At 43.9% G+C, this 26,068-nt stretch overlaps 1 protein-coding gene across 6 annotated transcripts in view; it reads right to left on the bottom strand.

Annotated features, from left to right (window-relative positions):
* The window catches only part of LOC128702637 (5-phosphohydroxy-L-lysine phospho-lyase), a 140,176-nt gene extending 127,612 nt beyond the window's left edge, over positions 1–12,564 (bottom strand). For 3 of the 6 annotated variants that reach the window (XM_070101882.1, XM_070101876.1, XM_070101879.1), the window contains exon 1: positions 12,431–12,564. The gene's annotated coding sequence lies outside the window, so the exon portion shown is untranslated. The remainder of the gene's footprint in view (positions 1–12,430) is intronic. The other 3 variants (XM_070101877.1, XM_070101883.1, XM_070101880.1) reach the window with 3 other exon arrangements.
* Between the last annotated feature and the right edge of the window lie 13,504 nt (positions 12,565–26,068).

The following is a 26,068-nucleotide window of genomic DNA, read 5'->3' as shown; positions in this document are numbered from 1 at the left end:
TACAGACCGATAGCGCTACCATCCCCTATCATCAAAACCTTCGAAAGCGTTCTAAGAAGCAAGATTGCTGCTCATCTAGATACCCATCAGTTACACAATGCAGGTCAACATGGGTTTAGAGCAGGTCGCTGCCTGCCTGTCCCAACTACTGGACCACTATGATAAGGTCCTGGATGCTCTAGGAGACATGTATACACAGACTTTGCAAAAGCCTTTGACAAATGTGACCATGGTGTAATAGAGCACAAAATGTGTGATAAAGGAATAACAGGACAAGTTGGTAGTTGGATCTATAACTTCCTAACAGAACACAAATAGTAGTAGTAAACAGTAAAGTCTGAGGCGGCTACTGTGAAAAGCTCTATTTCACAAGGCATGGTACTAGCTCCCATCCTGTTCCTCATATCTGACAGACAGGGATGTAAGCCACAGAACCGTGACTTCCTTTGCAGATGACACCCGAATTTGCACGACAGTGTCCTCCATTGAAGACTTCAGGCAGACATCAACCAAATCTTTAAATGGGCCGCAGAAAACAATATGAAGTTCAATGATGAGAAATTTCAATTACTCCGATATGGAAAACTTGAGAAAATTAAAACTATATCGGAGTATAAAAAAAATTCCAACCACACAATAGAGCGAAAAACTAACGTAAAAGGCCTGGAAGTGATAATATCAGAGGATCTCTCTTTCAAAGACCACAACATTGTATCAATCGCATCTGCTAGAAAAATGACAGGATGGATAATGGGAACCTTCAAAACTAGGGATGCCAAGCCCACGATGACACTTCAGGTCACTTGTTCTATCTAGGCTGCAATATTGCTGCACACTAACAGCACCTTTCAAGGCAGGTGAAATTGCCGACCTAGAAAATATACAAAACCTTCACGGCACACACAAGTACGATAAAACACCTAAATTACTGGGAACGTTTAAAGTTCCTCGACCTGTACTCCCTGGAACGTAGGAGGGAGATGCACGATTATATACACCTGGAAAATCCTAGAGGGACTAGTACCAAATTTGCACACAGAAATCACTCCCTATGAAAGCAAAAAGACTCTGCAGACGATGCAACATCCCCCCCCAGTGAAGAGCAGGGGCGCCAATAGCACGATAAGAGACAACACAGTGTCTGGGGCTCAAGACTGTTCATCTGCCTCCCAGCATACAGAATGGGGATTACCAACAGACCCCTGTCTGTCTTCAAGAAGGCACTGGACAGGCACCCAAAGTCAGTATGTGACCAGCCGGGCTGTGGGTCGTACATCGGGGTGTTAGGGTGGATAGGGTAATGAGGGATGCAAGAAACTGGTGGTGTGGCAGGGATTTGAGGGATTGTGAGGATTTGCTAAGGTTCTTATTGACAGTGAGACAGGTTTCAAAATTGAAGGTTAAAACGTTGGTGGGTGTGGTGTGGGGACGGGGTGTTTAACAGGGGGTCGCCGTGTACCCCACTTATAACTGGCAGGTTATATGGAGGGAGTTCAGATTGCTTAGGATACCAGCAATGGTTAGGGAGTTGGTATACCGTTTTCTTATGGGAGTATTGGCATCCAAGCATGAGTTGCATAAAATGGGGTTGGTGAGATTTATTATTATAATCAAAAAAGAAGCACTAAGCCACAAGGACTATACAGCAGGGGTTGGTGAGAGAGGAGACATGCTTGTTCTGTGGGGAGGATGAAACTGCCTTTCACGTGGTATATTTTTCCCCATCTTTGGGGGGGGTGAGGTTTTGGATGGGAAGCGCTATCAGGCTGTTGGTGGGGGAGTTGGTCGTTTCTTAGGGCATTGTTGTTAGATGTCAGTGGGGTATCAGGGGAAGTGGGGAGGGCTTTGATGTACGTTATGGTGGATTATTTACATGTTTCTTGGGGAATGAGGGAGGTCAAAGATGGTTTGAGGATCAAAGCATTAGCAGCGAGGTTCTATAGAACAATGTGTAGGAATAGATTAATCTACAGGGGGCGTTGGGAGTCGTTTCTCAGAGGGTTATCGAAACCTCTCAGTGGGTCGACTCCTACGGGCTCATGGGGGCGGGCAAGGGGCTGGTCTCCTTACGTGAGTTGTGGAGTTGGTAAGGTAGTGGAGTTTTTGTGTTGTCTGTGATGTGTGAGAATGAGTGAAGGTGCGAGGGTTTCAACTTGGCCTCTGGTTGTGTTCCTTGCGTGTTGGTTTACCTTTTATTCATGTCAGCGAGACCCTGGGTTCTTGTTTTTGAATTCAGTACAGTATCACATAAGTCACACATATTTTTTGGCGTTTGGATAATTATTACACGGCTGTCACGGATTGGTGGCTTTGCGCTTGTAGCATGGGTTCGCATCTGACATGACGAACCGTGGGTCGTTTGTAATGTACAGAGTATGGTGTTAGTTTAGTAGGTGGGGGATATAAGCACCTGTTATGGATGGTTTATATAATGTTATGGGGCCTGGTGTTGTCTTATACTTTAAGTGAATTTTTGGGTTATTGTGTTAAAAGCTACCTGAGGACATGCGTGTTGTTACATACTTTGTTTAATTACTTAGGAAAATGTATAAGCAGCTATATGGTTTTTCTTTTTTTTATATACCCTCTTTGGCCTGGTATGGGACACTGTTTGGAGACGTTATGTTCTCCAGTATGCCAAGAGTCTGATAGTTGTATGGGCTGTTTATTGCATATATGACGTTCTAAGATTTAGCTGCAGGTGCTTCCTGCTTATTGTTTATTCAGGATGTTTATTCTGGCAGGTGTCTTATTAACGCTTATTGCATACTTAGTGTTACCATTTGTTTCATGGTAATTCATTGTACAATTTTATTTTTTCAATGCTGTATTACATATTCTTTTGTACTATTGTTTTTTCATATAGGGCGAAAGGGCTTTTATGTACTGTATGTAGGCAGCTTTGATACGTATCTTGTTGGAATGTACTTAGGAGAGCTTAAATGTAGTTGTATGGTTTTTCTATGACCTGGTGTGGGTCACTGTGTTTGGAGACGTTCTGTTCTCCATTATGTCATGAGTTCGTTATTTGTATGGGCTCTTATTGTATATATAAAGTTATGTGTTTTAATTGCAGGTGTTTCCTGCTTATTGTTTATGCGGGAGGTTTTATTGTGGTATGTGTCATTGCACTGTTTATTGTAGGCTTAGGTTTACCTTTTGATTATGTTAATGTAATGTACAATTTTATCTTTTGTATGCTGTATTATAATTTTTGTTTACTTTGTGCAAGGGGTCTTATTGTACAGTGCTGTGGGGGATTTTGTGTGTGCACAAGCATGAATTGTGAGGTTTTTGACTTTGTTAATGTAATTTTCTGTGCAGGAGCTATCCTGCTTTTTTTTTTTATCCTGTTAGGTGATGGGATATCTTTTAATAAAATATAAACAAAACATTCAAGGTATGCAACAGAGTTGATGGTAGGTCATATTTGTAAATGGCTAGTTCAAAAGTTAATTTATTTATATGTTGTACTGTATTGTTTTAAATAAAAATATAAAAAAAATAGTAAAAGATACAGGACCTTGAATCAAGTCCTGTAGAACATAAAAAAACTAGTCATCCTCCAAAGGAGGATGACTAGTTCCATGAATCACTGGTATCAAGACAAATTGAAGAGAAAAAAAAAAGATAAAAAGAAAAAGAGGAAAATAGCAAGGAGGACTGGGAACTCTGGGTTGACAATAGACCAACACTGAGACCCACCCCAAACTCTCATAACCAAGAAAAGGTCGATGCTCCTATGGAACCAAATTTAAACTAATTATGTATATCATTGTCCACATCGCTCTCGGGCCGTGCGGACAGGCTGCGCAGTAGCTCCTGAATCAACTGGTTTCTGCGCAGTTTTCAGTGTTCCAAGATGGCGGATCGTGCCGGCAGGAGGGTTAACACTGTTTGCATCGAGCTGATATGGGGATCGTTGAGCACTGCTACGATGAACGTGCTCCTTCCAGCTATTATTAGAGATCTCTACGGCGTCCCTAATGAGGAGCTGTATGGTGTTGCCCTCAATGGTTTGAGAAGAGTCTTCGTGAAGTTTACGAGGGCCAGTTTCTACAGTAGTATGGTGGCCGAGTACCAGGAACGAAGGATGTGCCTTAACTCGACGGTGGAGGTGTGTATGCATGATGTGTCTACATACTTCACATGGGTTAGGGTACGGAATGTACCGTTTGAGGCGACGAAGTTTGGAATTGAGGACGTCTTCAGCGACTACGGTGTTGTTCATGAGGCTAGAGGAGGGGTATGGAGGGATGGCCCATATGAAGGCCTCCCAGAAGGTTCCTACACCCTCAAGATGACATTGAAGAGGCCTATACCTTCATATGTTCTGTTGACTGGATACAGATCTCAAGTCTATGTGCATTATGTGGGGCAAAGGAGGACGTGGCGTCTTTGTGACTCGTACGAGCACATGGCGGCGCAATGTGTACGTAGAGCTGCCCCAAGTGTGCCAACCCTTTTGGAGGAGGAATGACAGCTGAGTACAGTGGTAACAGCGAGGAATGGGACGGCTCTCTGGAGTGAGGAGGTGGAGAAGGAGGGGGACCTGTTGGGGACGTGTCACACTCCTGGAGGAGGCTAGCGAGGTTCCACCAAGGCCTGTGGCGGTGGAGGGAGGGGCAACGTCGACGCAGGAGGTGTTATTGGAGTCTGTGCTACAGGATTTCTTGGAGGACGCTTTGGTCGGAGAGGACCTGGATGGAAGGTCCAGTGATGTGCAGAAGATGGAAGGGCTGCAGGGGAAAGTGGAAGTCTTGGATGAGCGAGGCCAGGAAAAAGTTGTGGTAGCTGAGGTACATCGGGAGGATGTACCTGAGGAAGATATGAGTTTGGGTGGTAGCTCTAGGAAGCAGCCTGCGGGGTCGTCTGAATTGGATGAAGTATTGACACCTGGGCAGAGACCAGGTAAGAAGGCATGGGCAGATGTGGTAGGGAAAACCACTACAGGGGGGGTGCACAGGGGAAATCGGGTGGGGTGGGTCAGGGGGGGTGGGGGGTCTGCTTAAGAAGAATGGTAAGGAGAGTGTGAGCAGCTTAAAAGGGAGTGTGAGCAAGCCACAGTGGCACAGAGGTAAGCCGCCTTTCCTTGAACATTCAGGTGTGTGACTCTAAACGTTAATGGTCTCAAGAATGAAGTCAAAAGGGTCTGGTTGGAGTGGTTTTTGAGAAGGTATGACGTGGACGTTTGTTTCTTGCAAGAGCATAACCACAGGTCAGGATGCGAGTTGCAATTGAGGGGATATAAGACGTTCGTAAGTTTGGCTTTGCATTTTAAGGGAGGAGTGGCTGTATTGGTAAAGGAGACCAGCCCATTGTGCATCATGGGGTGGGAGGAGGGGGGAGGGTTGTTCGGGTGGATGGGTATTGGGGGGAGAGTAGGGTATGTTTTGTGGGGGTTTATATGCCAGCAATTAGTAATATGAGGGTAAAAGCAGACTTTGTTAGGGAAGTTTTGTTTTACTATCTCAGGGGTTTACCTGCTATTTCGATAGTTGGAGGAGATTGGAATTATGTGATTTGGCATGGAGATGTGATACCTAGGGGTGCGGGGTGTGTGTTGAGTGTTTTAAGGGATGCTTTATGGGATATGGGGGTGGTTGATGTGGTGGGCAGGGGGGGTATCAGGTGGAACACCTATGTGCAGGGGAGTTATGAAGCACGGTTGGATAGGATTTATGTTATGCAGCAGATGGGTGTGGAGAGGGTTAGGACTATTGACGTAGGTTTGTCTGATCACAGGGCAGTGTTGGCTGACCTTAGGGTAGATGGTATTCCGCGTATATTTCCGAGTTATTGGAAATTGAATGTGCGGCTTTTACAGGAGGAGGATCTAGGTTTGTCCTTTCAGGACTGGTGGAAAGGTTTTTGGGAGGCTAGGGATGAGGATGTGAATTTGCTAGATTGGTGGGAGTTGTATGTGAAGGTGGAGATTGCAGGATTTTTCAAGGTGCGTGGCAGGGAACGGGCATGCTGGCGGTTTGGATTGCAGAATTACTTAGAGGGGCAGTTGAATGATTGTTATGGGGGGAGGATAGGGAAGGTGTGAGTGGTGTTATGGGGGAACTTAGAAGTCGTTTAGTGGAGATTCATAACGAAGGGTTTGATGCACTCAGAGTCAGGGCAGGCTTGGAGGACGTCTTAAAAGGTGACAGGCCATCCGGGTATGTACTAAGGAAATTCAAGGACAGACAGTTGAGGACTACTGTGGCACATTTAGTGGTGGGGGAGGGGGGGTTATGTGCAGGGTCAGGGTCTTTCTGATACAGACAGTATCAGTAGGTATGCAGATTATTGGTTTTGGGAGAAATGGAAGAGGAGGGAAGGGGTTATTGGGTTGGATTCATTTGGAGTTATTGGGGCTCATCTGGGTTTGGGGCATGGGGACCGGAACATGTTGGAGAGCAGCATTAAGGAGGCAGAGGTGGAGGAGGTGGTGAATGGGCCGAGTCATGGGAAGGCACCTGGAATAGATGGTTTATCTAATGATTTTTATAGAGCACATTGGGAGAGTCTGAGGGAGTGCCTAGTGGCAGTTCTGAATTATATGTTGAGTAGTGGAAGGATGGGGCGAACACAGAGAACTGGGGTTGTTGTCTTGGTGTGGAAGGGGAGAGAGGGGAAGGGTTTGGGCGATTATCGTCCGTTGTCATTAATGTGTTCAGATTATAAATTTTTTGCAAAGATATTGGGTAATAGATTAAAGAAGGTAATTGGGGCTGTCATACATAGGGGTCAGTATGGGATACCGGGACGAAGCATGAAGAATGGACACAGTAGGATAAGGGATTTTATAGAGAACTGCCTGGGAGGGGGCATCCTAGGTTTGGATTGGGCACAGGCTTATGACTGTGTGCAGAGGGAATTTTTATGGGTCTGTTTGGAGAAGTTGGGTTTTGGAGGGGGGGTAGTGAGATGGGTGCGCACTCTATATGAGGGGGCAGTCATGAGGGTGCAGGTTAATGGAAGGCTGGGGGAGCCGGTGCTGATGGAACAGGGCTTAAGGCAGGGTTGCCCGCTCTCACAGTTGCTCTTTGCATGTGTGCAGCATCCTTTCTTTGAGGCTGTGGAGGAGGAATTGCGGGGGGTAGAGGGGGGGATGCATGGAGGGAATTGTAGGTTATGTTGATGACACCACTGTTCTAGTAATGAGTTGGGGGGGGGGGGCTTTAAGAAGGGTGAGTGAGGTGATTAAGAGTTTTGGGGGATGTTTCGGGTATGGAAGTTAATCTTGCAAAGTCGAGGTTGTTGGAGGTAGGGACTTGGGTTGGGGGGAGATTGGGGGAGGAGATGGGATGGACAGTTGGTGACAGACTTAGGGTTTGTGGGATATGGTATATGGTGCAGGTGCAGGAGGATCAACTCTGAACTAGTCACGAGTAGGGTTATAGACAAGCTTAAAGGTTTGAGGGTTGGTGAAGTGGCATTACAGCGGGTTCAATCCCGGCCGGGGGTATGGTTTGGTATAGTAAGGTATTGGGTGTGGCAGAGGTGTTCCCTTTGTGGGCACAGGACATTCAGGAAATACAGAGGAGGGTTTTGAGGTTTGTGTGGGGGTTTGGGAGAGCCTGGTTGTCTAAGGAGGGGGTAATGACGGAGGTGAAATGGGGGGAGGGCTAGGATTGTTGGCTTTGGGGCCTAGGGTGATGGCCTTATATATTAAGCAGAGGTATCTTAGGGTGGGGGGAGGGGGGTGTTAGGGTGGATAGGGTGATGAGGGATGCTAGAAACTGGTGGAGTGGCAGGGACTTGAGGAATTGCGAGGATTTGCTGAGGTTCTTGTTGACAGTGCGACAGGTTTCAATTTTGAGGGTTAAAACGTTGGTGGGTGTGGTGTGGGGAAGGGGTGTCTTACAGGGGGTTGCCGTGTACCCCATGTATAACTGGCAGGTGATATGGAGGGAGTTCAGGCTGCTTAGGATACCAGCAAGGGTCAGGGAGTTGGTATACCGTTTCCTCATGGGGGTAGTAGCATCCAAGCATGTGTTGCATAAAATGGGCTTGGTGAGGGAGGCAACATGCTTGTTCTGTGGGGAGGAGGAAACCGCCTATCATGTGGTATATTTTTGCCAGTCTTTGGGGGGGTGACGGTCTGGATGGCGGGTGTTATCAGGCTGTTGGGGGGGGGGGGAGTTGGTCGTTTCTTAGGACCTTGTCGATGGATGTCAGTGGAGTATCACGAGAAGTGGGAAGGGCTTTGATGTTATGGCGGATTATTTGCATGTTTCTTGGGGAATGAGGGAGATTAAAGGGCAGTTGAGGATAAAAGCGTTAGCAGCAAGGTTCTATAGAACAATGTGTAGGAACAGATTAATATATGGGGGGCGTTGGGAGTCCAGTTTCTCGGAGGGTTATCGTAACCTCTCTGTGGCGAAACTCCTCCGGGATCAGGCGGGCGGGCAAGGGGCAGGTCTCCTTTAGTGAATGGTGGGCATGGTAAGGTTGTGGAGGTTGTGTTGTATGTGATGTGTGAGTGGGTATGCGAGGGCATCAATTTGTGACCTGGTTGTGTTCCTTGCGGGTTAATTCATCTTTTTCGGCCAGAGTCACCCTGATTTCAGTTTAGTTCCACAAGTCATATATATACATTTTTTGGTAACTGGATAATTATTACACACACTGTCAGGGATTGGTGACTTAGGCATCTGTTCTGGTGGTTTATATAATGTCACGGACCTTGTGATGCTTTATACTTTATGTGAAAATTTATAAAAAGTACTGTGTTAATTTTATACCCATGTTAAATTTAATTGCTGTTCAATGAAATTGGTTGTGGGGAGCTGTGACCCTACATACATGTATATTTGCATTGTAAAGTTAGTGGTTTAGGTATGAAGTTTAGTGGTATGGTTTAACACCTGGAACAAAATACCTGTTCCCTTTTACGCACAGGCGAATGGTGTGTTCATCTGTTAAGGCTTTTTTTTTTTTTTTTTTTTTTTGGGGGGGGACACGTTTTTAATATTTAATAATAGTATTTATGTAATCAATGCAAAACATATTTGTGTGGCATTCACTTATACGAGGGACAATGCTGGGGGGGGGGGGGGTGGAAGGGCGGGTGGGGGCTTTGGATGTCTGTGTATATATATATATATATATCTATATATATATATATATATATATATATATATATATATATATATATATATATATATATATATATATATGTCGTGCCGAATAGGCAGAACTTGCGTTCTTGGCTTAAATAGCAACGCTCATCTTGCCATATAGGACAAGTGAAAATTTGTGTATGCAATAATTTCGCGAAAATCATTCTGAACTTAACGAAAAAATACATTTCACTGTGTTTGTTTAGTATTAAATTACTGTAAACGAATCTAAAATATATTTAGTTGGGTTAGGCTAAAATAAATTGCTCTTGTTACATTAAGGTTAGGTAAGTTTTCTAAGATTCTTTTGGTGCAAAATTAATTTTTTTTACATTAACATTAATGAAAAAAATATATCTTTAAACCATACCCCCGGCCGGGATTGAACCCGCGGTCATAGAGTCTCAAAACTCCAGCCCGTCGCGCTAGCCACTAGACCAGCTAGCCACAATAAGATTCATCCAACTAGGTATATTTCTACACCATAGGAAAGTTAGCACAGGCACCTCTGTGACCACAAATGCAAGTTTTTACAGACGAATCTCCAGCTAGCGTGGCCGTGACGAACTCTAGCTCAAGTCCCTTCACTGCCGTCAACATGACTTAAGAAATCGTAATGACACGATTGCAAATAAACCATACCCCCGGCCGGGATTGAACCCGCGGTCATAGAGTCTCAAAACTCCAGCCCGTCGCGCTAGCCACTAGACCAGCTAGCCACAATAAGATTCATCCAACTAGGTATATTTCTACACCATTGTGGCTAGCTGGTCTAGTGGCTAGCGCGACGGGCTGGAGTTTTGAGACTATGACCGCGGGTTCAATCCCGGCCGGGGGTATGGTTTATTTGCAATCGTGTCATTACGATTTCTTAAGTCATGTTGACGGCAGTGAAGGGACTTGAGCTAGAGTTCGTCACGGCCACGCTAGCTGGAGATTCGTCTGTAAAAACTTGCATTTGTGGTCACAGAGGTGCCTGTGCTAACTTTCCTATGGTGTAGAAATATACCTAGTTGGATGAATCTTATTGTGGCTAGCTGGTCTAGTGGCTAGCGCGACGGGCTGGAGTTTTGAGACTATGACCGCGGGTTCAATCCCGGCCGGGGGTATGGTTTATTTGCAATCGTGTCATTACGATTTCTTAAGTCAATATATCTTTAAACGTATAAAAGAAAATTTCAGAAAGGACTTAATTTTAAATGAGTTCTTGCTAATTGATCAGTTTTACATATTCGGCACGATATATATATATATATATATATATATATATATATATATATATATATATATATATTTATATATATATTTATATATATATTTATATATATATTTATATATATATTTATATATATATTTATATTATATTTATATATATTATATTTATATATATATATATATTTTGTGTGTGTGTGTGTGTGTGTGTGTGTGTGTGTGTGTGTGTGTGTGTGTGTGTGTGTGTGTGTGTGTGTGTGTGTGTGTGTGTGTGTGTGTGTGTGTACTGGCTGCAACACTCACGATTTCAGGAATCAAGCACTGAGAGGATAGATTTGCCGTGGCTGTGCACCCTTTCAATCATACTGTTAGGATTGTGTGCCTATTGAAGGTGTGAGTGTTTATATAACACCAGGGTATGGGTATACCATATTGTGCAGGTAGATATTGAGTGGAGTAAACCATTACTAAACCTGATTGTTCTATGCTATTGTAATTTTATTGTTGTATGTGCATCATAAGTATGCATCTCCTTTTTACATATATATTATTGTATTCTTGTTGCAACAAGCTTGCAATGATACCAAATTATGGATATGTTGTGTTTTGAAATTAGGGGCGCTTGATTAGTATAGATGGGGGATGATTATGTCACTTTAGGGGAGTGTCTAGGACACTTTTGTGGGAGGTTCACTTGGGTTTATTTTTTAATAAACCTAATTAACTTGTCTCTGTTAATAAATCATACTAGAAAATAGCCTTCATAATTATGTACGTTATGCACTGCTGTAATGTTCCAGCTGTTTACCTGGAGAGAGTTTCGGGGGTCAACGCCCCCGCGGCCCGGTCTGTGACCAGGACTCCTGGTGGATCAGCGCCTGATCAACCAGGCTGTTGCTGCTGGCTGCACGCAAACCAACGTACGAGCCACAGCCCGGCTGATCAGGAACTGACTTTAGGTGCTTGTCCAGTGCCAGCTTGAAGACTGCCAGGGGTCTGTTGGTAATCCCCCTTATGTGTGCTGGGAGGCAGTTGAACAGTCTCGGGCCCCTGACACTTATTGTATGGTCTCTTAACGTGCTAGTGACACCCCTGCTTTTCATTGGGGGGATGGTGCATCGTCTGCCAAGTCTTTTGCTTTCGTAGTGAGTGATTTTCGTGTGCAAGTTCGGTACTAGTCCCTCTAGGATTTTCCAGGTGTATATAATCATGTATCTCTCCCTCCTGCGTTCCAGGGAATACAGGTTTAGAAACCTCAAGCGCTCCCAGTAATTGAGGTGTTTTATCTCCGTTATGCGCGCCGTGAAAGTTCTCTGTACATTTTCTAGGTCGGCAATTTCACCTGCCTTGAAAGGTGCTGTTAGAGTGCAGCAACACATGTATATATTTTCAATTTGCGGGTTATAGATATTGTTGGCATTACTGATATTGTATAGTAGCTCCAGTAAGGCGCTGGACGACTAGCAGTGAACTTGGTATTTTATGTTTCCTTGTAGCATTAAGTTGTATAGTTAAGTCCTCCAGGGTGGAGTCCAGTACACTTTCAGAGTGGACGGGGAGATTGAGTTTTACCACTTATATGACATGATGTAATACATGATGTATATGATTATATGAGGATTGTATGTGTAATGTTCTTTTAAATAAAAAAAAAAATTATGTATATAAATATACCAAGCGTATATATGCATTTCCTTCTCGTATTATTTTCCGAAATTAACAATATATAAATGACTTACAAAACCGACAAGGTGATAAAAGAGACACTTGAGCAACACTCTGGTTTTATTATTGTGGAAACGTTTCGCCAGCCGAAACGTTTCCGCAATAGATTAAAGTGTTGCATAACCAAACGATGTCTGGTTAATACCTGTGTACCCTGATTAACATACAAGATTAGTGTTTAAAATGTTATATACCTTAGCTACTGTATCATGTACTAATGTCTTAATATGCTGTATTTAGTGGCAATAATGACTACTATTAAATCATGGACAGCATAACACTCGTTCATAACAATCATTCAGGTAAAGTGTCTTAATTACCGAATATCTCTCGTGAACACTTAGTTCGTGACGTCCAGATTCCGGCCTCGTACTTACCATATTTTACCAGCCCATTACACTATAAAACTACGAATCGTTACGAACTACGAAAGAGATGTATTCGTATACACCACATTATGCTAGCTGGGTCACGTCAGCCAATGTACTGAGAGTTTCAGGGACTAAGAGGCTCCCGCACCAACATGCATAAATGACATAACTGCCGTTTACTGCCTCACAAATTCCGGAATCCTCGCAATTCTCCGCTGATTAAAACAAAATATACATTATTTGAAGTTCTCAGAGAATACACAACACTTCCATGTGTCTGATATAATAGTTGATTTAGATAAACTTCTCATCATACGCCTGGCAGCGCAGTGATCCTCCTCCACTCACACGTACAGCTTCAGCAGTCCAATAATTTCTAATTATAACCTGCTTTTAATAAGCAGTTTTCCCAACGAAAATATTGAAATTGGTTTATAGCACCAATTACCAAAAATTAGCAACAACTATTGCATATCTCTGGAAGTTCACGTGACACAGAAACTGCTGTCTCACGTGAGTGTCTGACTGGTAAAAATATTTTTTTTTTTTTTTGTACCTTGCTAAGCCCAAAGAGGAATGGCATGACAAGGGAACAAAAACACTCGGGTAAGACCGAGCAGTGAAACATAGTGGATACATTGTAAGAAGGACAGAGGTTAAATGGCTCGTGCAAATTATGTACAGGCTAGAATGTATATAGTGTATAGTTAACTATGAACATAATTGTATACATTGTGGAAGGAAATTTATTTAATCGAGTAATCTTGTATTGTTTTGTATATTATAAAATACACTCATTATAGTGGGTTTTCATTAAATTTTGTTTGTGTGTATGTACATGCATACACTGTAATATAATTTCCCAAAAATCATTCTGAACCCAACGAAAAAAATATATTTCATTGTGTTTGTTTCAGCATTAAATTATTGTAAACTTATCTAAAATATATTTAGTTGGATTAGGATAAATTAAATTGAGATTGTTATAATAAGGTTAGGCAAATTTTCTAAGGTCCTTTTGGTACGAAATTATTAATTTTTACATTAACATAAATGAAATATATATATATTTAAACGTATTACAGAAAATTTTAGAAAGGACTTAACTTTAAATGAATTCTTGCTAATTGACCAATTTTGCCTATTCGGCACTTCATATACATATGTCGTACCTAATAGGTAAACCTGGTCAATCGGTAAGAACTCATTTAAAGTTAAGTTCTGATAGGACTTAATTTTAAATGATCACATCTCCCTGTGAGGTTACTTTTATTGACAAAGAAATATGTATCACTAGTGACACTGTCGTCAAACAACTCGAGAGACTGACGTCGAACAAGTCACCTGTCCTTGAAGAGCTGTTTTCAAAGACTCTAAAGGAGGAACAGCAATCCATTAGTTAATCTCTGTATAACACATCGCTACAAACAGTGCTGTACCGGAAAAAATGAAAAACGGTAAATGTAATACCCATTTACAGAGTGGGAGATAAATCGTTAGCTTCAAATTATAGACCAATGAGCATAACCTCAACTGTGGGGATAGTTTTTTTTTTTTTATATTTTATTTAACAACTTCATGTACAGATATTAATAGGTACATATATAAAAAAAAATGATCAAGGGCAACATCAGTAAAACAATATATAAACACAAAACAATCCAGGCAACATCTGACAGTCTACTATATACAAGTTTTTATAACATATCACAATTTAAGGAGGAATAAAGTTATAATAACAAAGGCCACAAAATGGCTATTAATAAAACTCCTAAAATTACAACCTCAACACAATAATGCTCCAAGCTTAATGACAATCACCCATAATACCACTCTCAACAAATACACCAGACCTACAATATGCCTTATTTAGAAACCTTTGCTGCAACACAGGTGACCCATCATCCCCCCCCCCACTCACACACACACATTGAAAACTAACCCTATCACCAACCTGAATAAACATGACATTAATTATCCTCAATTTAGGATTATTATGACACATGTCACTTTAGGAAGCATTATTTACAACCATGTATGGTACAGGACTACCAAAATTACAATACCTTAAATAAGAACAATAATAATAGGTAATTACTACCAAAACTGATGCTGGCCCACGTTACAATAAAACAAAAATAACTCAGAGCTTCAAGGAATTAGTGAAAGGAAAACCCTCTCAAGAATTCAACTTCAATTGCAATACCAGTGTAAGTGGAACATAATACGCTACCAAAGAAATATACACGTTATATAATTTATAGATTATACATTAATACATGTTATATATTTAATCTGCTCCTTCCACCTTCCCCATCAAGGGAACTAAGCAAAACTTATCTTGCACAACCTCTCATCTGGTCACACACTAGTACCTCCAATCACACCCAATCACATCACTGCATTCCCAAGGAGGTGAGCCCGTTGAAATCCCCTGAACCCCCCCCCTTTTTACCAACCCACTCACCCCGGCAGTTAAAGCCCCTTATAACGCCAATAAAATCCCTATTGTTAGTCCTCTATAACCTTCAGAAAAATACTCTTCCCACCTTTTCCCAAAAATGTCTCTGTTGCGACACAAAGTTCGATAAAACGTCGCCGCCAAAGTCCGTCTCAGCACATCCCCACCCACCTTCCCCCTCATACCCCATAAAACATATATGTAGTCCACGATGACATATGTCAAACCTCTTACCACACTCTCCTCCACACCACTCATATCAAGACTCAACGCTCGCAATACCGCCACACCTTGGCCCCCCACCCTCACCACTACCTTACGCATCCATACCCTGATGCACTCCAAACCTTCACAAAAATAGACGACATGATACGCAGTTTCTTCCCCACTGCATCTGCCACACCCCCCATCCTCAATAACCCTCCTGTCTCGGAGCATCGCTCCCGTTGGCAAAATCCCATGCAGGAAACGGTACATAACCTCACGCGCCCTAGGTCGTATCCTTAATTTACTAAACCTTCGCCATATTACATCCCATGCATACATGGGGTAGATCCCTTCAACCGGCGCCACTACATGTCTCTCTAACAATTTACACAAAGTTCCTACCTTTACTTTTCCTGGTTCCCTGGCTAACATTAAGGCGCGTAACACTGTCTCGCATTCCTTCATTTCCGCCCCTCCATACCATTTCCTCAGGTGAGCATGTACCTTATCTAGCTGACCCTCCCTCCATCCCCCTGCACTCATCACTTCCCTCTTAATAAACACACATTTCACGCGCTTTCTCAAGTCCAACAAACCCAACCCTCCCCTACATACCGGCAATGTCACTACCTCCCTTCGCAACCAGTTGCACCCTGAACCCCACAAAAATTTGAACACCATTCTAAGAATACTCGTGATCGCCGTTCCTGTTAACGGCATCACAGCCGAAACAAACCAGACTTTACTATATAGTAATACATTGATGACAATTACACGCTGCCTAAGGGTTAAATGGTGAGGTCGCAGCATTCCCAACCGTCGCTGCACCTGTTCCACCATCCTATTCGAATTGCTAACCCTTGCAGCACTCAGGTCAGCCTCATACATGACACCGCAGATTTTCAGACTCCCGGTCCTCCGCTGCACAACATCACATCCCCACTCTAATCTCTCTGTCCACTCTCCCAGCCCCATGATCATTGACTTTTCCAGATTTACCTTCATTCCAGTAGCCCTCCCAAAAGTGTGCACAACTTCCCCCAAAATTCCTAACCGTGTCTCCTCACTTGCCAAAATAGTGGTATCATCAACATAGCCCACCAAACCAGGCCACGGCTTCAGCTCACCCTCCCTCCCCCCCGGCCTTAGACGATCCTCCACCATCCTATAAAAGGGATCCTGAACACATGCAAACAATATTTGCGATAAAGGACATCCCTGCCGAAGACCCCGCTCCATGTTGACACCCCCCCCCACACACCCATTGATTTGCACCCTTACCTTCGCATTTGAGTACAGCGTATCCACCCACCCCACTATTTCTTCACCAAACCCCTGTCGTAGGAGAATATCCCTCAAAGCCTTTCTTTCCACCCTATCATAAGCCCCTTGCCAATCCAACGCCACCAACGCTCCTCTTTCCCTTTCCATGTCCTCCAGGAACCCCTTGATAATCCCGTGGCCCACGTTCATTGACCTACCAGGTAAACCAAACTGAGACTCAAACACGACCCTCCCCACAACACATTTAAGCCGATTCCCAAGAATTTTCGCAAATAATTTATAATCAGCACAAAGCAATGAAATGGCTCGATAATCCCGAAGGGTACTCTGCTGTTTACCCTTTGGGACCAACACCACCACCGCCGTTGCCTGAGATTCTCCCATCTTTCCTCCGTCTTTCATGGCATTCATTAACCTTACTAGGAAACCCCTAAGCAGACCCCAGTGCTGTACATAAAATTCGCTAGGTAAACCATCGATCCCGGGTGCCTTACCCTTCCTCATGTCCATAAGGGCTCTCCATATTTCCCCCTCCTCAATGACCCCACCCAGTGCCTCCCGATCACTCCTCCCCAGTTTGCAAGGCACATACTCACATACCTTCCCAAGAACCTCACCATCCACCCCACTACTTTTCCCGTATTCCTCAAACCATCTATCTGCATATGCACTCATCCCCTTGGTGTCCCTTAATACCTGACCCTCTCTAAAACCCCCCACAGAAGATATGACTTGCAAACCTGGTATTGTAGTCGTTCGCTGTCGTACCTTCTGTCCTCGCAGCACACAAGCTGATGGCTTGTCACCCCAGAGTACTTCGTCTAACCCCGCCTGTACCCGTACAGCTGCAAAACGTTCTTCTTGCAAATCCCGTATTCTGTCCTTCAACATGTGTATATCCTCCACCGGGTACACCCCGGCCACCGCCCCCCCCTCGTAACAATTCCGTAATCTAGATTCTAAGTAATTTGACAAGCCATACCTCAATTGATTAATGCGTTTGCCCTCCCTCACATAAAAATGACGTATTCGTAACTTAGCCACACTATCCCACCATCCTACCACGTCTTCCTCTGTTCTTCTGTCGGCACAGAGCTGTTCCCAAAATATTGCAAACGCTTCCACTCCCTCCCTATCCCCCAAAACCATCGTGTTCAGTTTCCAATAACTTCCCTGCCTCCGAGCCAAAGCATCCCATCCCACCTCCACTAATACCGCCCTATGATCGGAAGACACCATTTCTATAGTTTTAAAAGACTCTACCAAAACCCTCCGAGATAAATATAACCTGTCCAAACGAGCCGCATATCCCCTTCTTATAAACGTATGTTCCACCTCCCACAGGCCTCCCCCGAATGCATCACGTAACTGAAGATCTCTAAGCAGGCCCCCCAAGACTGAGGAAAAATATCCCGCTCCTCTGGGTTCCACGTCTGTCTTCTTAATTACACAATTCCAATCCCCCCCCACAATCGCGACAGACGGTAACGTGCGTAGGTAATACACGAGCTCCTCCTGCACAAAATCCATCTTCACTTTCACGTCACTTTCTGCTGGGGCATACACACACACAAACGCCACTCTCTCTCCCATCCACCATCCTTCCACACGTAATACTCTCCCCCCTCCCCCCCCCTCTTTCCTATGCAATACAAACGGGCCCGCCTCCCTGATCAACACACCCACTCCTCCTTTTAAACGCTCAGACGGCAACACATAAGCCTGATACCCAGGGACCACTAATTCACGACCAAGCTTAAAATTGTGCTCCTGCACAAAAGCTACGTCAACCTTATACCTATTCAAAAACATCCTGAAGCACTCCCGTTTAACACCATCACACAGACCATTAATATTTATTGTTACACACCTGAGGCCAGCTTAAGGTTTCCTTCCCCGCCTCATGTCAAGATTCTTCCCTTTCAGACTGTTCCCCTGGACTGTGCCTTTGCCACATTTTCCCCCCTCCTTCCCAACCATCCCCCCCCCCTTCTGTTGTGGCCCTCTCGCAGAGTCACTCTGGGCACCAGAACCCCATGTCTTTTTCCCCGGCCTTTGTGCCGGTGTCAGAACATCGTCCGAATCTGACGCTGCTGCCCTTTTCCTTGTAGCTCCCTCAGTTTCCATATCTGAGTCCTGGGAGCCAGCACAATGGACTTCCACCTCTACCACCCTTAATCCGCCTCCATGCCCCTCCATGGCACTCGCACTGTCCACCACAGGTGCCACCTGCTCCTCCCCTTCCCCACACACACCTTCTACCCTGATCCCAGGGTCTTGTTCGCTGTAACTCTCCCCCTCCGTAGACTGTAACATAGCCTGTATCACCGTCTCCAACTCCTCCTCAATAGCCTTCACTGCTGCGCCCTCCTGTACCTCCTCACTTGACAACTGTACTGTTGATGGGCCAGGTGATTCATGGATCACCACTTCTTCCGATTCCCCAGGAGGAGCCACCACCACTTCACTCCACATGCGACCACGCCCTCCTCCTTGCACCCGTTCTTCTTTAGGCATTGGGTGCTCATGCTCAGGTGCTCCGCCCCTTGCCGGCCCAGGAGCCACTGTTGATGGGCCAGGTGAGTCATGGATCACCACTTCTGCCGATTCCACTGGAGGAGCCACTACCTCTTCACTCCACATGCGACCACGCCCTCCTCCTTGCCCCCGTTCTTCCTTAGGCATTGGGTGCTCATGCGCAGGTGCTCCGCCCCTTGCCGGCCCAGGAGCCATACTCCGCTTGCCACAGTCTGCCGCCATATGGTCAAATTCGCCACACAGTCGGCACGTACGCCTCTGCCCCGCATACGCTACCATTACCTGGGTTCTAAACTCTTCGAGATATACATACGAGGGTATAGGATGCCTAAGCGTCATCTTGAGATTAAAAGAACCCTCAGGAAATCCTGTGTAAGCACCTTTTACCCATTTGCCAGGTTGGGCCAGATGTACAGTTCCATAACGTTCGAAAACATTTCGAATATCTACCTCATCAGCCTCAAAAGGCACGTTGCGGAGCTTAACCCACGAATAATGTCGTGAGACATCAATCAACTTGACCCTCACTGCCGGTGTTACAGTAATGCAGACATCTTGGTAACGATCAACCAAAGCCTCGTATACTTGAGCAGTTAGCACTTTCACGAAAATTCGATATACACCGTTCAGTGCCACTCCATATAAATCCTCGTCTCTGATGCCATATGTCTCTCGTATAATTTTGGGCAATAACACATCGACTGACGTAGGTGTTAAAGCCCCACTAATAAGTTCAATGCCCACAGTATTCACTCTCCTGCGAATACCTGGCGCCATGTCGTTGACTGATTAGCTCTTCTGGGAAACAGTAGAGGGGTGCAAAGCACGTCCGCACTCTACCTCATCCAGACAGCGAATGCACAACACCTCCTCGTACCACTGCTGTCAGGTTACTGAGGAGCGTCAGGCAAGGGGTCTGCACGGCCCAATAGCGATGCAGACAATGTAAAACGGTAAATGTAATACCCATTTACAGAGTGGGAGATAAATCGTTAGCTTCAAATTATAGACCAATGAGCATAACCTCAACTGTGGGGATAGTTGATGGAATCTACAATTGCTCGTGTAATTCAAAACCACATTGAAAGATATAATTTGATCAACAAATCTCAGCATGATTTTACAAACGGGGTTCAAGACAATAAATACGATAGACCAAGTCAATAAATACGATACTGTGTATATGGACTAAGGTTAAGGTGGTTGGTAAAGTTCTGTACAGGAGACTGATTAAGAGAGTAGCAGCATATGAAATAGGAGAAATTATCTCCTGGGTCGAGGCATGGCTGACCGATAGGCAACAGAGAGCTTGCATTAATTAACGGCAAGAAATTGGAATAGAAACCTGTCACGAACGGTGTGCTACTGGGGGTCAGTGTTGGGACTCTTGTTCAGTCCACCTTAGCGACATTGATGAGGGAATAAATAGTGACAAATTAGCCGATGACACTAATACAGGCCATCAAATAATTTCTGATGTAGAGACTAGAAGGCTACAGGATGACCTGGATGGGTTGAAGTTGTAGTCGAGGAAGTGACAGATGCAGTGTCAGTATAGCTACTGAATTCCCCATACTTATACTTGTGTAGTATATTGTAGATCGTATCATCCATGTATATATTTAGGCTCCCTTTCAGTAGGTTCAGCGACTAGCATGTGTGACGTCACGTGATGCCGTCGTGAGTGCTGCGCGCTCGTCCTCTCTCTCAGTTCCCCGTAGACATACCAAGCAGTAACAGGCAGGCTGGACTCCTCCCTCTCACAATGCTAATGTATGTGTTAACATCCAACGACTGTTTAACTCCAACCATCACATCTCCACGAACCCTTTCTCAACAGCAGCTCAATGTAAAGAAATCAAGGTTCTAATTCTAAATAATGTAGATCTAAGTCAAAGTGAAGGCAGAAAAGATCTAGTTCTGGTAAGAAGAAATTTAAAGCTAAGACAACAGTGCATAAGTGTTTGCATTAAAAAGTAATAGAATTATTGGTTTCATATAAATAAATATAAATAACAAAGCCCTGTGAGGGCGGGGACTGTGGCTAGGCCTGGGGACACTTGGTCCCAGAGATGAGGGGGTACTTGTACCTCTTCCCATGGGAGACTTAGGTCTCGAGACACTCCCCAGATAGGGAGCCAAGGCCGGGTTACCACTCTTGGAAAAGACCCTCCCCTCAAGGAAGGTTCCTTGATGTTGGTGAGGGGCTCTTGATTTAGGAAATTGGATCTGTGCTCCAGTTCCCCGAATTAAGCCTGAATGCCTTCCACATCCCCCCCCCAGGCGCTGTATAATCCTCCGGGTTTAGCGCTTCCCCTTGATTATAATAATAATAATAATTGGAAAAGACCCGGGTCGGGAGAGTACCGGCGAAAAAAAAAAAAAAAAAAAAAAAAGAGGTCCTAGTATAACCTTAGCTTACACTTCAACTTCATTTATAAAGAATAAAAAATCCCAATACCGTGACTGTAATAAATAAATAACCCGCACTAGGGAGACTGAAAATTATGATGACGTTTCCGTCGGACTTGAGCCAAAACCAGTCCACACTGGAGAGACAGACGGGAAAGAGGCTAGGATATACAAGACGGGGAGGGGAAGGAAATGACACATTATGCTGCTCAGTTCTGGTCTCCATATTACAGGATGGACATACACACTCGAAAATATAGAGGAGGATTACGAAGTTGATTTCATGTACTGTATGAGAATCTCTGTATTTGAAAATAGGCTGATGATACTAAACTTGTACTCTTATGAAAGGGTAAAATTAAGGGAGATATAAATCAAATGTGCAAGTGGAAAATAAGAATAAATAAAAGGGGCAGAAATAACATGTTGAAATATCTAACCGAGAGAACTCGCAGAAATATATTTGAGTTGCGCAGAAATTTAGATTTATAAAGAATATTGGGAAGTACTGGAACAAACTCCCAAATAGTGTCACTGAGGCTGCAAAAACTTTGGATAGCTTTAATTACCACCCGTCGGACCTATTTTTGGAGTTTCTGGAGCAGTCCCTGTAGTGGTGATTAGATTTATGCAGTGCTTTCTTTTTATAGTTTTCACAGCCCTGCAAGAGTCTATGAAATAGACTGCATATTTTTGGTGTTCTGTGTGTTCGTGTTATAGTCCTGTTTGAATTGTGGACAAGACATCCTTAGGTTTGACTCTTGAGGGTTATTGACAAATGATAGCCCAGTCAAGTTGAGGAGTATAACGTATTTCTTTTAGATCCTTTTCATGAATGCAACTTAAAACAACCGACTAACTTCTGGCTACAAAGTAACTGGAAGTTGAACATGGGACACAGGTGTAAAGAGACTTGTCCATATGTCTCTTTCTGTCAAGGGATCAAGCCCTCATCGTTTCGGTTGTGAATTGAACGCTTTTACACTGGACTCTGCCACTGAAAGTAACAGCTGCATTTCCGACCAACTTTGGTTTCCTTGCATCCTCGGTGAAGGTCTAGTAGAATCCATCTGTTTAATAGGTTACATTATTTGGTGTATCCCAGACAGCGATTGAAGTGTGGACAATGTGTTTAGTTGGCCAACGTTCAGCTATGCTTTTTTCCTAGGATTTCTGTAATCTGGAAGCCTGTCAGATGTCTCTCATATGGCTTTATTTAAGTAACGTAGATGGGGACTCTTGCTAACGTTCGTTGTCATAGTCTACCAGCTGGAAGCTTTTTATTCTAATAACTCCAAGGTGAATCAACTTGTTGCTGTCCTATGCTCCACTATGTGGTCATATCGGACTTTTTGTCCGATACTGCTTTTTTGTCATATGAAGAACCATTTATTCGTGCCTGTCCTCTAGCAGGATTACGACAGTGTTGTCTATATACAACACTTTTGTCGTTGCTCCTTTGGTAAACCGGAGCAGCAGCAGCCCTAAATGAAACATATTGGGAAGATATCTTAAATAACATGATCCAAACCATTGTTATGAAAGGATCAACTTCCTGGCAGCTGAAGTATGTTCAAGGCATATTCTCCTAAAAAAAAGCGAAGAAGTAAACTGGAGAGAGAAAGATGCTCCCTCTACAGAAGACGACGAAGAATCACTGAGCTCCTCAAGTATGCTAGATTATATATATTATCTGATAAACGGAAGGAAGTGCTGACCAGGGAATTGGAAAGTATCGAACTTAAGTTAAATGGCTTATACAGGACCCAGGAGAAACAGGAGTTAAAAGCGATTAGTGAAATTGAAAGAAATTAGAAATATTTTTTTCCTATGATAAAAACAAGGTAAATATCACATCTGGTATTGGGCCCTTCCTCAGACACGATGGGACTTACATATATGACACAAAGAAATGAGTGAGATACTGAAATCACAATACGATTGTGTTTAGCGAGCCACTAATCAATCTAAAGATCGACAATCCAAATGCTTTTTTCATGAATGAGCCTCAAAACTCCATCAATGTATGCCAAATTTCCGACATTACCCTAACTCCAATAGACTTTGAGAAAGTCATTGACAATATGCCCATGTACTCAGCTCCAGGCCCAGACTCGTGGAACTCTGTGTTCAATAAGAACTGCAAAAAAAAAACCTTACGCGTGCCCTAAGTATACTATGGAGGAGGAGCTTAGACATGGGTGAAATTCCACAGTCACTAAAAACAACGGATATAGTCCCCACTCCATAAAGGTAGCAGCAAAGCATTAGCTAAGAACTATAGACCAATAGCACTAACGTCCCACATCATAAAAATCTTTGAAAGAGTGCTAAGAAGCACGATTGAAAACCACTTGGATTCCCAAAAACTGCACAATCCAGGGCAACATGGGTTCAGATTATTATTATTGGTTTAGAAAGACACGTAAGCAAACACTATGACATATTTATTAGAAAAGGTTTCAGTCCTGGGACCTTGATCACTTCTAAATATGTCATAGTGTTTGCTTACGTGTCTTTCTAAACCAACTTGTCGGTATTTATTACCAAGGTTTATACCATTATTATTATTATTATTATTATTATTATTATTATAATCAGAAAAAGCGCTAAACCGACATGGGTTCAGAGCAGCTCGCTCCTGCCTCTCGCAACTACTGGATCATTATGACATGGCCTTGGATGCGCTGAAAGAAAAACAGAATGCAGATGTAATATACACAGACTTTGCAAAAACCTTTAACAAGTGCGATCATGATGTAATAGCGCACAAAATACGTGCTAAAGGAATTACTGGCCAAGTTGGGAGATGGATCTTCAACTTTCTAACCAATCGAACACAAAGAGTAGTGGTAAACAGAGTTAAATCGGAAGCTGCCATAGTGAAAAGCTCTGTTCCACAAGGCACAGTACTCGTCCCCATCCTGTTCCTCATCCTCATATCAGACATAGACAGAGATGTAATCCACAGCACCGTGTTATCCTTTGTAGACAATACTAGGATCTTCATGAGACTGTCATCTGTTGAGGACACGGTTAACCTCCAAGAAGATATAAACCAAGTTTTCCAATGGGCAAAGGAAAACGATATGATGATCAATGAAGACAGATTCCAACTACTCCGTTATGGATAACTGGAGGAGATAATAATTAGAACTGAGTATACTACAAACTCTGGCCATACAATAGAGCGAAAAAATAATGTGAGGGACCTCGGAGTGGTAATGTCTGAGGATGTCACTTTCAAGGATCACAACATTGCCACGATCACAACTGCAAAGAAAATGATAGGATGGATAATGAGAACGTTCAGAACAATAGATACCAATCCAATGATGATCCTTTTCAAATCATTTTCTCTCTCTAGGCTGGAATATTGCTGAACATTAACACGTTCGTTCGTTCGTTCAAAGCAGGTAAAATTACAGATCTAGAGAGTGTACAGAGAACCTTTACTTCACATATAAGCTCTATCAAACACCTCAACTACTGGGAACGCTTGGAAGCACTTGACTTGTACTCGCTGGAACGCAGGCGAGAGATATATCATGATCTACACTAGGAAACTCTTAGAAGGAATGATCCCGAATCTGCACACAGAAATCACTCCCTACAGAAGTAAAAGACTGGGCAGACGGTGCAAAATGCCCCATTGAAAAGTAGGGGAGCCAGTGGTACACTAAGAGAAAACACAATAAGTTTTCGGGGCCCAAGACTGTTCAACAGCCTCCCACCATTGGTAATTGCCATTGGTTATTCCCTGGCTGCCTTCAAGAGGGACCTGGACAAATACTTTAAGTCGGTGCCGGATCAGTCGGGCTGTGGTTCGTACGTTGAACTACGTGCGACCAGCAATATCAGCCTGGTTGATCAGGCCCTGATTCACCGGGAGGCCTGGTCGTGGACCGGGCAGCGGGGTCGTTGATCCCCGGAATACCCACTAGGTAGGTAGACTTCAAGAAGCACCAGGTAACCTAATCCAACCAACCCTAACCTAACTTTACCTAACCTAACTTAGCCTAACCTAACCTAACCCAACCTAGACCAACCGCAAATTTGTCGATTATGTTAGGTTAGGTAACGTTATATTAACGAAGAGCTCTTTTGAAACTGGCACTACGTTTCAATATCTCCATTGTAGAATACACTTCACATTGGAGAATTTATTTAAAGACAAATACTCCTGGGAGTAACATTAACTCATCAAAAATTGAAACTCTTGTTTTAGAAAAAAATGATATGAGGAAAATGTAGTTCTTAGTGTATCATCTAATATACTGAAGTGTAATAATACATAACTAGCCTAATGAGCTGGACCTTAGAAGCAATTGTATCTAAGTTAGTGGCTTAGCACACCACCGTCTACATGCTGTCTCTCCTGCCCACCTGGTCTTTCTCTCTCCCGCCCACCTGGTCTCTCACTCTCCCGCCCACCTGGTCTCTCACTCTCCCGCCCACCTGGTCTCTCACTCTCCCGCCCACCTGGTCTCTCACTCTCCCACCCATCTAGTCTCTTACTCTCCCGCCCACCTGGTCTCTCACTCTCCCGCCCACCTGGTCTCTCACTCTCCCGCCCACCTGGTCTCTCACTCTCCCGCCCACCTGGTCTCTCACTCTCCCGCCCACCTGGTCTCTCACTCTCCCGCCCACCTGGTCTCTCACTCTCCCACCCACCTGGTCTCTCACTCTCCCACCCATCTGGTCTCTCACTTTCCCGCCCACCTGGTCTCTCGCTCTTCCGC

This window comes from Cherax quadricarinatus, chromosome 79 (assembly GCF_038502225.1).
Source record: "Cherax quadricarinatus isolate ZL_2023a chromosome 79, ASM3850222v1, whole genome shotgun sequence".
NCBI classification, from domain to species: domain Eukaryota; kingdom Metazoa; phylum Arthropoda; class Malacostraca; order Decapoda; family Parastacidae; genus Cherax; species Cherax quadricarinatus.
Note: the sequence above shows the minus strand (reverse complement) of the source record. Positions and strands in the feature narration are given on the sequence as shown.